Source organism: Puma concolor, chromosome E2, assembly GCF_028749965.1.
Source record: "Puma concolor isolate L17-30 chromosome E2, mPumCon1.1.hap2, whole genome shotgun sequence".
NCBI lineage: Eukaryota > Metazoa > Chordata > Mammalia > Carnivora > Felidae > Puma > Puma concolor.
Window position 1 is genome coordinate 41,710,696 of NC_141681.1, and position 12,235 is coordinate 41,722,930.

General features: G+C 46.7%; 1 non-coding gene across 1 annotated transcript; it reads right to left on the minus strand.

Moving 5' to 3' along the window:
- Nucleotides 1-11,302: 11,302 nt before the first annotated feature.
- On the minus strand, nt 11,303-11,411 carry LOC112851431 (U6 spliceosomal RNA). The gene has a single exon (XR_003222756.1). It is a non-coding gene; the product is annotated as a U6 spliceosomal RNA (small nuclear RNA).
- Between the last annotated feature and the right edge of the window lie 824 nt (nt 11,412-12,235).

Below are 12,235 nucleotides of genomic sequence, written 5' to 3' on the forward strand. Positions count from 1 at the left end.
CAATCATAGAAAATCAATGGCCAACCCTTCGCTCTACCAAACACCATTCTAAGCCCTTTACAAGTATCGTCTTGTTTCATCCTTATACCCAGGGCATGAGGCAGGACGATCTTCTCTCATTTCAGATGAGGGGGGTGGGACACGGAAGCGCTAGGTGGCTTGCTCAAGGTCATAGAGCTTGTAGGTGCAGAGTTCCATCAGAACCCTAGTCTTGGGGCCTAATATCAACAGTGATGGATACCATGATGGAATGAAGGCTGGTGAGCAGAGAGCCATGGGGAGGGGGGCAGGTGGTGAGCAGGTGGCCTCTCCAGGAATCCCCTCTAGGAATAGAGTCACGCAAAGGTATGGGGGGACCTCCAGGTAGGGAGCAGCCCGGGCTCCTTCAGGGGTGGCTGGTGTGGCTGGAGTGAGGTCAGTGGGGGCAGAGATGGGGCAGATGAGCCCAGAGGACAGGACGGGGCAGATCGCAGTGGCCTCGTGGGGTCTGCCAAGGAGTTTGGATTTTATTGTGAATGTGACGGGAAGCCCTTTGAGGGGGGCACTACCATGATCTTTGGAGCTTTGCTAGATTTAACTTCGCAGGCCAGACGGGTTGGGGACCTAGAGCATACTGTGGGGACCACCCTGGGAATGGGGGCCAGGCAGGCAAAGGGAATCAGTAAAGGGAAGGAGGCGTGAGGCCACAGGCCAAGTGAGGGCCCTTGGCAAACCCAAGCACAGGCTTCAGCCAGTACATGCTGGTTGCCGATGGCCAGATCTCCCAAGTTTTCAAGGGAATCCACAAACCCTCATTTCAAATTTGTGAACTTAGAAAGAATCCTATGCACAGACCAAACGCACCGCTAGGCCACAACCAAACCTCCAGGCACCATTTGCCCCAACGCGCCCTTCGTTCTCTCCTGTGCTGTTCCACGGTTTACGTCTTGCTGTCCCGACCAAACTGTGCGGTCCGGAGAATAAGGATTAATGCAACTAGAATCTTCTTCAGGGAAGCGCCGGGGCTTGTTGAGAACGCGTGGCGACGCACTGAGGAAAACTGTTTTGCCAGATGCCCAGCCTCTGAGCCCTGCCAGGTTTTACGCTCCCAGACCAGCGGCTCCTCGGAATCTTACCTTTTATCTCTCACTCACCTTCTGTGCAGGAACGGTCTGCTCTCAGCTGAAGAGGCAAAGCTGAGCTGGTCAGTGGGCTTAGGGGCAGTTCTTATATCTGGGGGTGGGAGCTTCAGGCCCGACTGGGGGGAGGACTTGCCCTGCCAGCCATACGTTAAGACATCTAGCCCTGAACACCCTGCAAAGGACTGACTATCCCGACAGCCCCATGGCCTGGCATCCTCATTCTGTTCCCCCTTGTCTTCTTCACCATGAAGGCCTTCTCGCTCTCGGCCCCTGGCCCTCTGTCAGTCTAAAGGAATGAGAACATGTTAAGAAGGCTGCTCCACACACTCCTCCATCCCCACCACACACACGCAGACATGCACCTGCACATGCACACGCACACACACACACCCTGCCGAGGAGCCCCCAGCCCAAACTACTACCCCGTGCACACAGGAAGTCCGGGATTTAATGGCCGGGCTTATCTTGTGCGACATTCCCCAGGCTCCATTTTTCATTAGGCAATTTTTAAAGAGTTTTATGACCCCACGAACAATAATTTTTTTTAGTGAAAGCAGACTGAATTGTAAGTGGCGGTAATTACAGCAAACTAATTGTAGGCAAAATTAGCAAGAGGTCAGATCCGCTTGGTCGCAAAAGAAAATATATGCCTGGATCACACCTTGACTGATCTTTGGGAAATGAATTCATCGTGGAGAAAAGGGACCTTCCTAAGTTAACAGGGGGTCTCTAGAACATTTGCAGGAAATAGGTTTTCTCTTCGGCTTTTGCTGGACGCCCAGTGTGTGTGGATATGGGCGCCTGTGTGTGCACGTGTTGGAGTGGAGACTGGTGACGTGTCGGTTTCCACAACACCACCCCAGAGGACTAACCAGCTCCTTAGTGGGGCATGAAACGTGACCCAGAAGTCTGGAGACTTAAAGCGCCTTGGGCCCCTATGAGTATAATCCCTTGGGCCCCTATATTGTCGAGTATAATCCCTTGGGCCCCTATATTGTCGAGTATAATCCTCCTTCCCCTGACAGGATCAGCTCGCTTTAAAAATGTGCCAGGGACGGCAGGATTGGGTGGGATAGTGGCGTTTCCCTCTGCAGTGTCACTTTAGCATGGAAGATCAACACGCGATGATTCCAGTACAGAGGTCATGCCAAGCGGACTGATGGTCCCACAGAGCTCAGACTCATGATGACCCCTATCCCTGGTAGACTGCAGCCGGAAACAGTGAATCACATCTTTCAAAGGAGCTGAGTCCCAAAGGCAGGACCCAGGGTTGAAATCCCACATGATTGAACTACCCTTGAGATCTGTTGGTAAAGACTAACTTGGAAGATGACATTCCATCTCTCTTCAATCAGTCTTCACTTGTTGGCACAGACCCCCGCTTCTACAGAAGACTGCCGCCTAAAGTACCTAGTTTAGGTTTACAAGCCTTATTACACAAAAGTCGCATCCCTTTACACCCCAGAATCCACTCAGTGCTCTGCAAGGGCATGCCGTCAGAGGAACCTGAACCTGAGACCTACCTAAGGGAAGATCAGGCTGGTTACCTCACCACCAGACTATTCCAACTATTCAGATGCCTTTCCTTTTAGCTGCTGAGCACTTGAAATTGCATGATTTAGACGTGGATACCATGGATCCCCCTGTGAGCCACACCCGAACAGAAGTGCGGCCAGCCCAAATCTGCACGGAGACGTCCCAGTGGATGGCCTAGTAAGAAAACGGAGAGGGCGGATGGCTGGGATGTACTTTGAGAAAAACACAGATTACTGTATGCTCAACCCTCGGGTTCAGCAGAGCGACCTCACTCGCTCTGATGTGGGAGTGCTTTACAAAAGACTCCAGGAAATATCAGATCTACGCAATGCCAAGATTGAGCTTCTCCCATGAATGTATGTACAACAGATGTTGGCACCCTCTGACTTACAGCGAATGCCTGGTGGATTCAAACAGCCGTGGTCTCTGCACAGAAGCCAGTGACGCTAGGCTCCCACGTGGTGAGGAAGAAGGCGTCTCCTCCCTTCGCCATTTGGGGCCTGGGTAACGGGGATCTAGCCTGTCGCAGAATGGGTAAAGAGCTAGGAAGCTGACTGATTCTCAGCCCGTCACATCTTGGGTGGTTTGACTGCTAGAAATTTCCCCACTGGGCCTGGAATCCCAAGGTCCTTCGATGGAGTTCGGAGAGGTCAGTCTGTGCCAGGATTTCAATAGCACCAAACACTGGAGAGTCTATTCTGGGAGGTGCCATGGACATTTTCCCATTTTCTCAGACCCTAACTGAGCCATCTCCTTCCATGGCATTCACAAGATCCTTCAGGGCCCGCCCTGTCTACTGCCTGGGGTTTCATTTCCCACAACATTCTGCCACCTGAGACCACCTCTGTGCCTTTGACCTGAACACGATAGTCCTTCTGGAACTCCCTCTTGCACCGAAATAATTTCCTCTCATCCTTCAAAACAACTATCGTCGCCTACGGTGAGGGTAGATTTCTCACCTCTCGCATGGGATGGGACACAGAGGTTTACTTCACAGTGTATTATCACTATCTGCCCCATGGCTGCCCCACATTCAAGGTTGGGGCCTTGAGGACCCAACCCTCAGCAGGTGTGTGTCTGTGAACCCCCCCCCCCGTCTAGCCTCACGCTTGGCGGGGTGGGCAGTCAGTTCATGTTTTTTAAGTGAATGAATGGGTCATGCTATCTCTACGTCACTGTGTCAGCGGCTACATTTGACTTGGCCGGTTTTCTCCGTTCAAAGATAAGCAGTACTTAGCATATCTGCACTTCCAGAAAATGCCACACCAGGGTTGAAAGCATGTTTTTTTCTTCGTTTTGTAACGTTGGTTTATTTTTGAGAGAGAGAAGGCGCAAGCAGGGGAGGGGCAGAGAGATCCCAAGCAGGCTCTGCACTGACAGCGGTGAGCCCAGTGTGGGGCTCCAACTCATGAACTGCGAGATCATGACCCGAACCAAAGTCAGACCCTCAATAGACTGAGCTACCCAGGTGCTCCAAAAGCATGGTTCTGACCACCGTTCTGGGCCCAAAACTCAGGGTGATACCCAAGCTTTGACATCAAGGAGGAAGTGGAAGAGAGAAAAAGACAGAGGAAGGATAGGAGGGTGAGGGATAGGGACAGCTGGATAGACACACAAAGAAACTGACCCTTTCCTTTCAAGGTTGACCTGAGGTTCCCAGGCAGTGAAGGCAGGGATGGCTGCAGACCCCCAGCTCCGAGGGGAGAGAAACCCCAGCAAGTCCTCCCGGGTTCTGGCTGAGGAAGTTGTGCAGTCAGAGGCTCAAGTTTTGGAAGAGACAATATGGCCGCAACAAGTCAGATCCATTCTGAAATCTTTTAGCAGTGGCTTCAGCCAAGTAGCTACAGGAAGGGCCCTCCGAGATACCAAATCTAAGAAAAATAGTCCTGGCATCTAATTACAACAGTGCAGTTTGCTGCTTTTATCTGTAATTGGACTGTATAGTCTTTCATTCTAATTTACTTTACATCTAAACTGTGATAATCAAGACAAGCAGAACAGAATGGTCTCTAACTGGCTATCCTACTGACACCCGTTAATGCCTAATTATAACAACTAAATTAAAGATGGGACTGTAAAGAGGTGGAATATCAGTTTGAAGCGTTTAATTCTGCGGAAAGAAGGAGAGATTTTAAATCCTAAGTAAGAAAATCAATATTATGCCTCATTATATTGGTATGGCTAAACAGATTAATGAAATTAAGTATTTTGTTGTGTTGCTTTTCTTTTTTCCAATGTTACCCTCGTGCAATGATGCCTTGCAGTGAAGGAGTATTGCAGAGGAGGAAGTCCACGTCGAAAGCCAATTTATACACCGAAATTGGGAGATGGCTAATCTTGTTTATAGAGCGAAGGTTTGCTTTTGATACGCCTAGATTTTTAGATAGGCATTATGGGTCTGGACTTCTGCAGCTCACAGAACAAAAATAAATTCAACTCAAAGCTAAGGGAAGGTTCCCTCTTGTGGGCAGATGGGTCAACAGGGACCATGTTGACAATACCAGCATTCACAAACACTCTGGTTCAAGAGTGGCATCCTTGAAGCTTCTTGTGTCGGTGGCCTCCCAACTGCTGCCACCCGTGAAGATGCAGGACACGAAGGACAGAGGGAAGCTGGCCGGGTGAATGGAAGACGCGTCGGGTCCCCAGAGCCCTCCAGTGCGTTGGAAGCTTGAGGAGAAGCCGAGAGGAGAAGCCATTGTTCAGGGTTGACAACAAAGCTCGGGAGAAGAAGGACCAAGGTTTGCGAAGGGAGGATGTACAATTCCTGGGATAGGTGAGGCAGTGCGCGCATATCCCTGACTGGATGGCAACACGGGCACGCACAACCTCACCAGTGAAATTTTAGGGTTTATCCATTTGTCTGTTTATCTGAGTGATTGGTTTTTACTGCCCATCCTGATTTCTAAGTCTTTTCACTCAGAGTTTCTAGAAGACTCACAAAGCTGACAGTGTGAGTCATCACGTGGCTCACCCTCCTGTGGTCCATCTGCCACAGAGATGCTCAAGTGCAGAGCTTTGAAGAATCCAAAGACCTCACAAGAGAGACTGACCGTTGGAAGGAATCTCTAGAAATCCTCTGAAGCTGACTTTGCTGACCTGGGGCTTACGGTGAGCGAACAACCTGAGGGCATCCGAGCTCCAGACTGGGGCGGGGGGGAGGGGCACCTTCAAAAACAAAGCTAGCTGAGGTCCTGCCTCCCCCTGGGAGCTCACCATTTCCAAAAGACTGAGTCACACACATGGCCGTGGCCAAGGAGGAAACCACGGCTGCAGGGAACTTACCCAGAACTTCCAGATCCTACAATCAGGAAAGCAGACATGGTAACTCCAGCTTACCTTTAAATTGTTAGTTTTGGAAAAGAGAATTTGATTTTGACTTTTGTCGCATCGTCTCATTGTTTCATTGTCTCATTGTTTTGTCTCACTGGGGACTTTCCCAATGCGTGGGAAGCTCCTGTGCCACGGGGAGGCAGAGGTGACGGTGCCCTGGAGGCAGTGATCGTCTTGGGCCAAGGAGAGGTCACCAGCCCTGGGATAGGGCAGCTCCTGATCCTACGGGGCCAGGCGTGGCTCTCATCGTCCTCGTACTGCTGACACCCGGGCAGCCAGCTCTGTAACCCTCCCACCAAGCCCGCCTCTCAGCTGCACAAACAAAGGCAAATAAAAACTGCTGGCGGCCGCTGGTCCCACTGTGACAGATGTGGTGCCTCTGCACCATCTTGTCTGTTCTTAAGGGTTTTTTTTTTTTATTGCAAACAGACAGATGTAGCTTGTCCCTTCCATCTTGTTTACGATACCGCAGGAGCACCTGTGGAAGACAGGTCCCTGCAGAAATCCTTGACTTCCGTTCAGATGGCTTGAGACTAAGCCAGCCGGCTCTGCCACACCGTCTGCAAAAGATGCTGGGTTCTTCCGCACACAAATGCTCTAAGCCCGGGGAAACTTGAATCACGCATAGGGTAGTCCCAGGCACCTTAGCATCACCACACTACCTTGTGCATGCGACGGTTTCAATGGGTACACACCTATCCACACATGTTGAGGACCTGCGAGGGGGCTCTTGGCCTTGGGGTCAGCCTGTGAGCTGACTCTTGGCTCATTCGGGCTCCTCCAGGCACAGTTTGCTCCCATTACCGGGCCTTGTCTCTACTTAGTCGTAGGGCCCCTGCATGGAGAGCAGGGGCCTGACCAGCCCGTGAGGGTGGTAAGTCCCCATGGCCACCCAACCTGGTGGACCTAAGCCAGTGGGTCCCAAGTGTGTGGATCCTCCTGTTCTCCCGTCAGTTGGCCCAATACCTGGTGTAAAAAGCAGACATAGAAGCCACCAGAGTGAATGCTCCGCCTCGGGGCATGGGCTCTAAGGAGAGCCCCTGCTGGGGGCTATTCCCTGCTCCCAGCCTGACTCCAGGCACTTCTTAGAATTCTTCAGCCTCCCACTTACCATTTAAGGCCATTTGCATCGTTTATTTCATTAGCAGGGACGACAGAAGAGTAATGATACTTGTGGACTTGGCGACAACGGCCTCTGTTTTTTACCCTGATGTTTTCATGCCACAGCCTTTGCTGGGTCGCGAACCGCCCCGAGACGTAGGACTTAGATAGGACCACCATGCATTTAGCTCATGCCTCCGCGTGTTGGCTGAGGGGTTCTTGTGGTTCAAACTGGTTCAGCGCATCCCCGGTAGGCTCGCTCAAGTATTTCTGATCAGCTGGTGAGTGGGCCGGGGGCTAGAAGATCTAAGGTGGCCTCGGTCATATGGCTAGCAGCTGACAGGCTGTTGGCCCGGGTGACAAGGCCAACTGGGCCACATGGCTGTCATCGTGCAGCAACCGAGCCCTGGCTTCTTTGCGTGGTGGTCAAAGCGAGACAGGGAGGCCGAACGTGCTGTTTGGGTCTCGGCCGGAAGCATGTTTTCCATAGTCCATTGGCTAAAGTAACCCCCTTGGTCAAGAGCAGTCAGCATGGGAGGACCCACCTGAGAGCTTGGCTGACAAGAAAGGAGGAATGTGCGCCCATTTTTGTATCCGACGCAGCTTTTTGTCTTTCTTTTTTCAATTTATGGCCTCTTTAATTGAATTCAGTCCTTTTCAACCTTGTGTGTTTACAAATGAAGCGTACCTTCAACTTGGGTTCCCTCTTTAATACATGAGTATTCAGAAAACTTTTTTTAAGTTGCAATTAGACTGATTTTCTTCAGCCTGAAGTTGTCTTTTTTCTTTTTTCTTTTTTTTCTTTTTTTTTTTACTTTTACTATATTCTGGTTTTATAATTTGGCTTGAATTATTTCTTTTCTTGGGTTTTTTCTGATTTTTTTATTTTTTTTTAATGTTTATTTATTTTGAGAGAGAGAGAGAGAGAGAGAGAGAGAGAGCAAGCAGGGGGAGGAGCAGAGAGAGAGGGAGACACAGAATCCAAGCAGGCTCCAGACTGAGCTTTCAGCACAGAGCACAACGCAGGGCTGGAAACCACGAACTGTGAGATCATGACCTGAGCTAAAGTTGGATGCTTAACCAATTGAGCCACTCAGGTGTCCTTATTGTTTTTTTTAACGTTTATTTATTTATTCTGAAAGAGAAAGAGCGTACATGCGCAAGCCAGGGAGGGGCAGAGAGGGAGAGGGAGAGGGAGAGAGAGAATCCCAAGCAGGCTCCGTGCTGTCAGCACAGAGCCCAACACGGAGCTGGATCCCATGAAACGTGAGATCGTAACCTGAGCCGAGATCAAGAGTCAGGCACTTAACCTACTGAGCCACCCTGGTACCTCTATTCTTTAGGTTTTCTAAAGTTATCTGTTGTGTGTGTGTTTAATTCTTAATATCCCACCAACAGTTGAAAGTGACTATTTTTGTTTTGTGACACACAGATACAGATATATGTAGGCTTTGATTTAGATACGGAATCAACCTTGTTGGTAGTGTTTCAGATTTTTCTCTACTGTAATTAGTGAGTAATAACAGTATTATTGTTATTGTCATGTCATTTTGCTTCATGTACGTCTGTGCTATGTTGTAGAAGGAATTAAAAAGTCATTAATTATATAAGAATTATGTAAGCATTATATAAGGATTATATAAGAATTATATATAGGGGCACCTGGGTGGCTTAGTCAGTCAAGCGACCTACTCTTGATTTCGGTTCAGATTGTGATCGCATGGTTGGTGAGTTTGAGCCCCAAATTGGGCTCTGTACTGACAGCATGGAGCCTGCTTGGGATTCTCTCTCTCTTTCTGTCTTCTCTGCCCCTCCTCTGCTCACTTGCACACTCTCTCTCTATCTCAAAATAAATAAATAAAATTTTATAAAAGAAAAAAAAAGAATTATATGTTATATGTAATTATATGACAATTCTGGAGATGTGAATTTCTTTCAAGTAGGATTCACTCCCAGCATGGAGCCCAACTCGGGCCTTGAACTCACAACCCTGAGATCAAGACATGACTGAGATCAAGAGTCAGACCCTTAAGTGACTGAGCCACCTAGGTACCCCAAGAAGTGATTTTTTATCAGTGCAAAACCACTTTCTTTTCCTGCTTAACGTTGGTTGCATAGAGTTTCCTATCATATTAACGTGGGCTAAGAACTGACAGATCCATCATAGTGAGAGCACTGGTGAACTAACTCATTTATATGGTGAGCAGAATTAAAAACTGTTGCGTTCTTCTTGGAGTAAAATTTGTCAGTATGTTTAAAATTATAAAAATGCTCATCTCATCTTAAAATGGGGCGCCTGGGTGGCACAGTCAGTTAAGTGTCCAACTTCGACTTGGGTCATGATCTCACGGTTCATGAGTTTGAGCCCCACATTGGGCTCTGTGCTGACAGCTCAGAGCCTGGAACGTGCTTTCTGTTCTGTATCTCCCTCTCTCTCTGCCTCTCCCCTACTCACACACACACTCTCTCTCTCTCCTCTCTCAAAAATAAATAAGCATTTAAAAAACTGTTTTTAATTGTAAGTTTTGGGGTGCTTGGGCAGCTCAGTCAGTTAAACGTATGACTCTTGATTTCACCTCAGTCATGAGATGAAGCCCCAAGTCAGGCTCCATGCAAGGTGGAGAGAGAGAGAGAGAGAGACTGTCTCTCTCTCCCTCTCCCCCTCCCTCTGCCCCTCCCTGTTCACACCCTCTTTCTTAAAAAAAAAAACAAACAAAAAGCAGAAAACAAAAAGAAAACTTGGAAGTTTTATTGAGATACTTGTAGATTCATATTCAGTTGAAAGTAATAATAGAGAGAGATCCATGTTCCTTTTTCATAGTTTTCACCAGCGGTAACATCTTGCAAACTATAGTACAATATCACAACCAAGATATTGACATAGATAAAACCCACTGACGTCATTCAGATGCCTCTAGTTTTACTTGTGTTCATTTGAGTGTAGATTGTATTCAGTTCTATACAACTTAATCGCATTTATAGGTATAGATATCTGTCCCCACAGGCAAGACACAGAACGATCCCATCAACACCAGAATCCCTCATATTGCCCTTTTACAATCCTATTCTCCCTCCTACTCCCCACTTCCTCCATCCCTAACCCCTGGAAACTATTCTCCATTTATAAAACTTTGTCATCTCAAAATCTGTATATCAAAGAATCACATGGTATGTAACACTTGGAGAGTGGATTTCTTTTTTCACTCAGAATAACTCCCTGGAGACCCATCTCAGTCACTCTACGTATCAATAGTTCTTTTATCTGTGTTGCTTAGTAATATTCCATGTATATATGCACCATGGCTTAACCATTCTCTTGCTGAAGGACATCAGAGCTGTTCCTAGCTTGGGGTTACTGTGAATACAGCCACTAAAAGCATTGATGTACAGGTGCTTGTGTGAATACAGCTTTTATTTCTCTGGGATAAATGTCCAAGAGTACAGTTTTTGATTCATATGGTAATTTCATGTTTAGTTTTATAAGAAACTGCCAAACTGTTTTCAAGAGTGGGTATATCATCTTATATTCCCACCAACAATGTATTAGTAATCGAGTGCCTCTGCGTGCTTGCCAGCATTTGGTAATGTCACTGTTTTTTATTTTCTCCATTCTGATCCATATGTAGTGATATCTCATTACGGTTTTAATTTGCATTTCCCTGATGGCTCATAATGCTGAACATCTTTCATGTGTGTGTTTGCCATCTGCATATCATCTTCATTGAAAAGTCTGTTTGTGCCTTTTGCCCATTTTCTAATTTGACTTTTTTTTTTTTTTTTTTGCTACTGAGTTTTCAGTGTTCTTTATATATTTTAGATACTATTCCTTTGTGGGACATGTGATTTGTAAATGTTTACTCCCAGCATGTTGCTTGTTTTCATCTTCTTCACCTAGACTTTCACAAAAGATGAGTGTTGAACTTTGACGAGACTTAATTTATCAACTTTTTATTTTCTAGAGTGTGCTTTTAGTGTCAGGTCTAAGGACTCTTTGTCTTGCCTTAGATGCCAAAGTGTTTTTTTTTTCCCCTGAAGGCTTTATAGTTTCACATTTTGAATTGAAGTCCATAATCCATTTTGAGTTGATTTGTGTACATGATGTGAAGTTCAGGTTGAGGTTCATTTTCTTACTTATGGAGGTCCCCTCCCTCCAGCACCATTTGTTGAAAAAGACTCTCCTTCCTCCACTGAATTGCTTTTAAGGCTTTGTAAACAATATGGAACACTTCATGAGTATACACGTCATCCTTATGCAGTGGCCATGTCAGTCTTCCCTGTATCATTTCAAGTTTTTATTAGATGCACTACCAAAGTGAGCACTGCTCACACCTTTAGACTCATCAACTCCACTTACGGAAATTCACTTCTGAAGATGAGGAAGATGTGCCCAAGGCTATTTACTTCAGCATTATTTATAACATCAAATAAAAGAGTGTGGAGGAATGTCCAAAAATAGTAGGTAGGAAAAATGTATTGTTAATCTATCGCTGTGTACCAAATTATCCCAACCCTTAAGGACTTAAGGCAACAACATTTATAGTATCACAATGTTTGTGATATCTAGTCATGGTTTTTCTGGGTTCTCTAAGTCTCTAAGACTACCCTTAGATGACATTTGAGGCTGAAGTTTTTTTCCGAAGGGTCAACCAGAGAACGATCCATGTCCAAGCTCACTGATGTGGTTGTTGGCAAGATTCAGTTCCTTGCAAGCCCTTGCAATTAGGGCCTTATTTTCTCTTTGGCTGTTGGTAAGAGCCAGCCCCCCGTTTGTTGCCTCATGGCCCTCTCTGTATTGCCGCTTACTTCATCATAACAAGCAAGCAGAGAAAATGCAAAAGAGTGTTAGGAATCCTTTGTGAACTAATCATGAAATAATTTCCCGTTAATTTTGCTGTATTTTATTCATTCAAAGCAACTTTCTAAGTTGCTCACTCAAGAGTGGGAGATTACAAAAGGGTGTGATACCAGGAGGGAGAGATTTGGGGAATTTATGTAAGACGTTGCCTATACAATAGGTACATTTTTATACATTCATTGAGTTAAAAATCATACATCCTCTTATTTTTCTATACTACATGGATATGGCATTGTTGTCATGGTGGAGAAGTGCCTCAGTGAGAGCCACATGCAAAAAATATGAAACC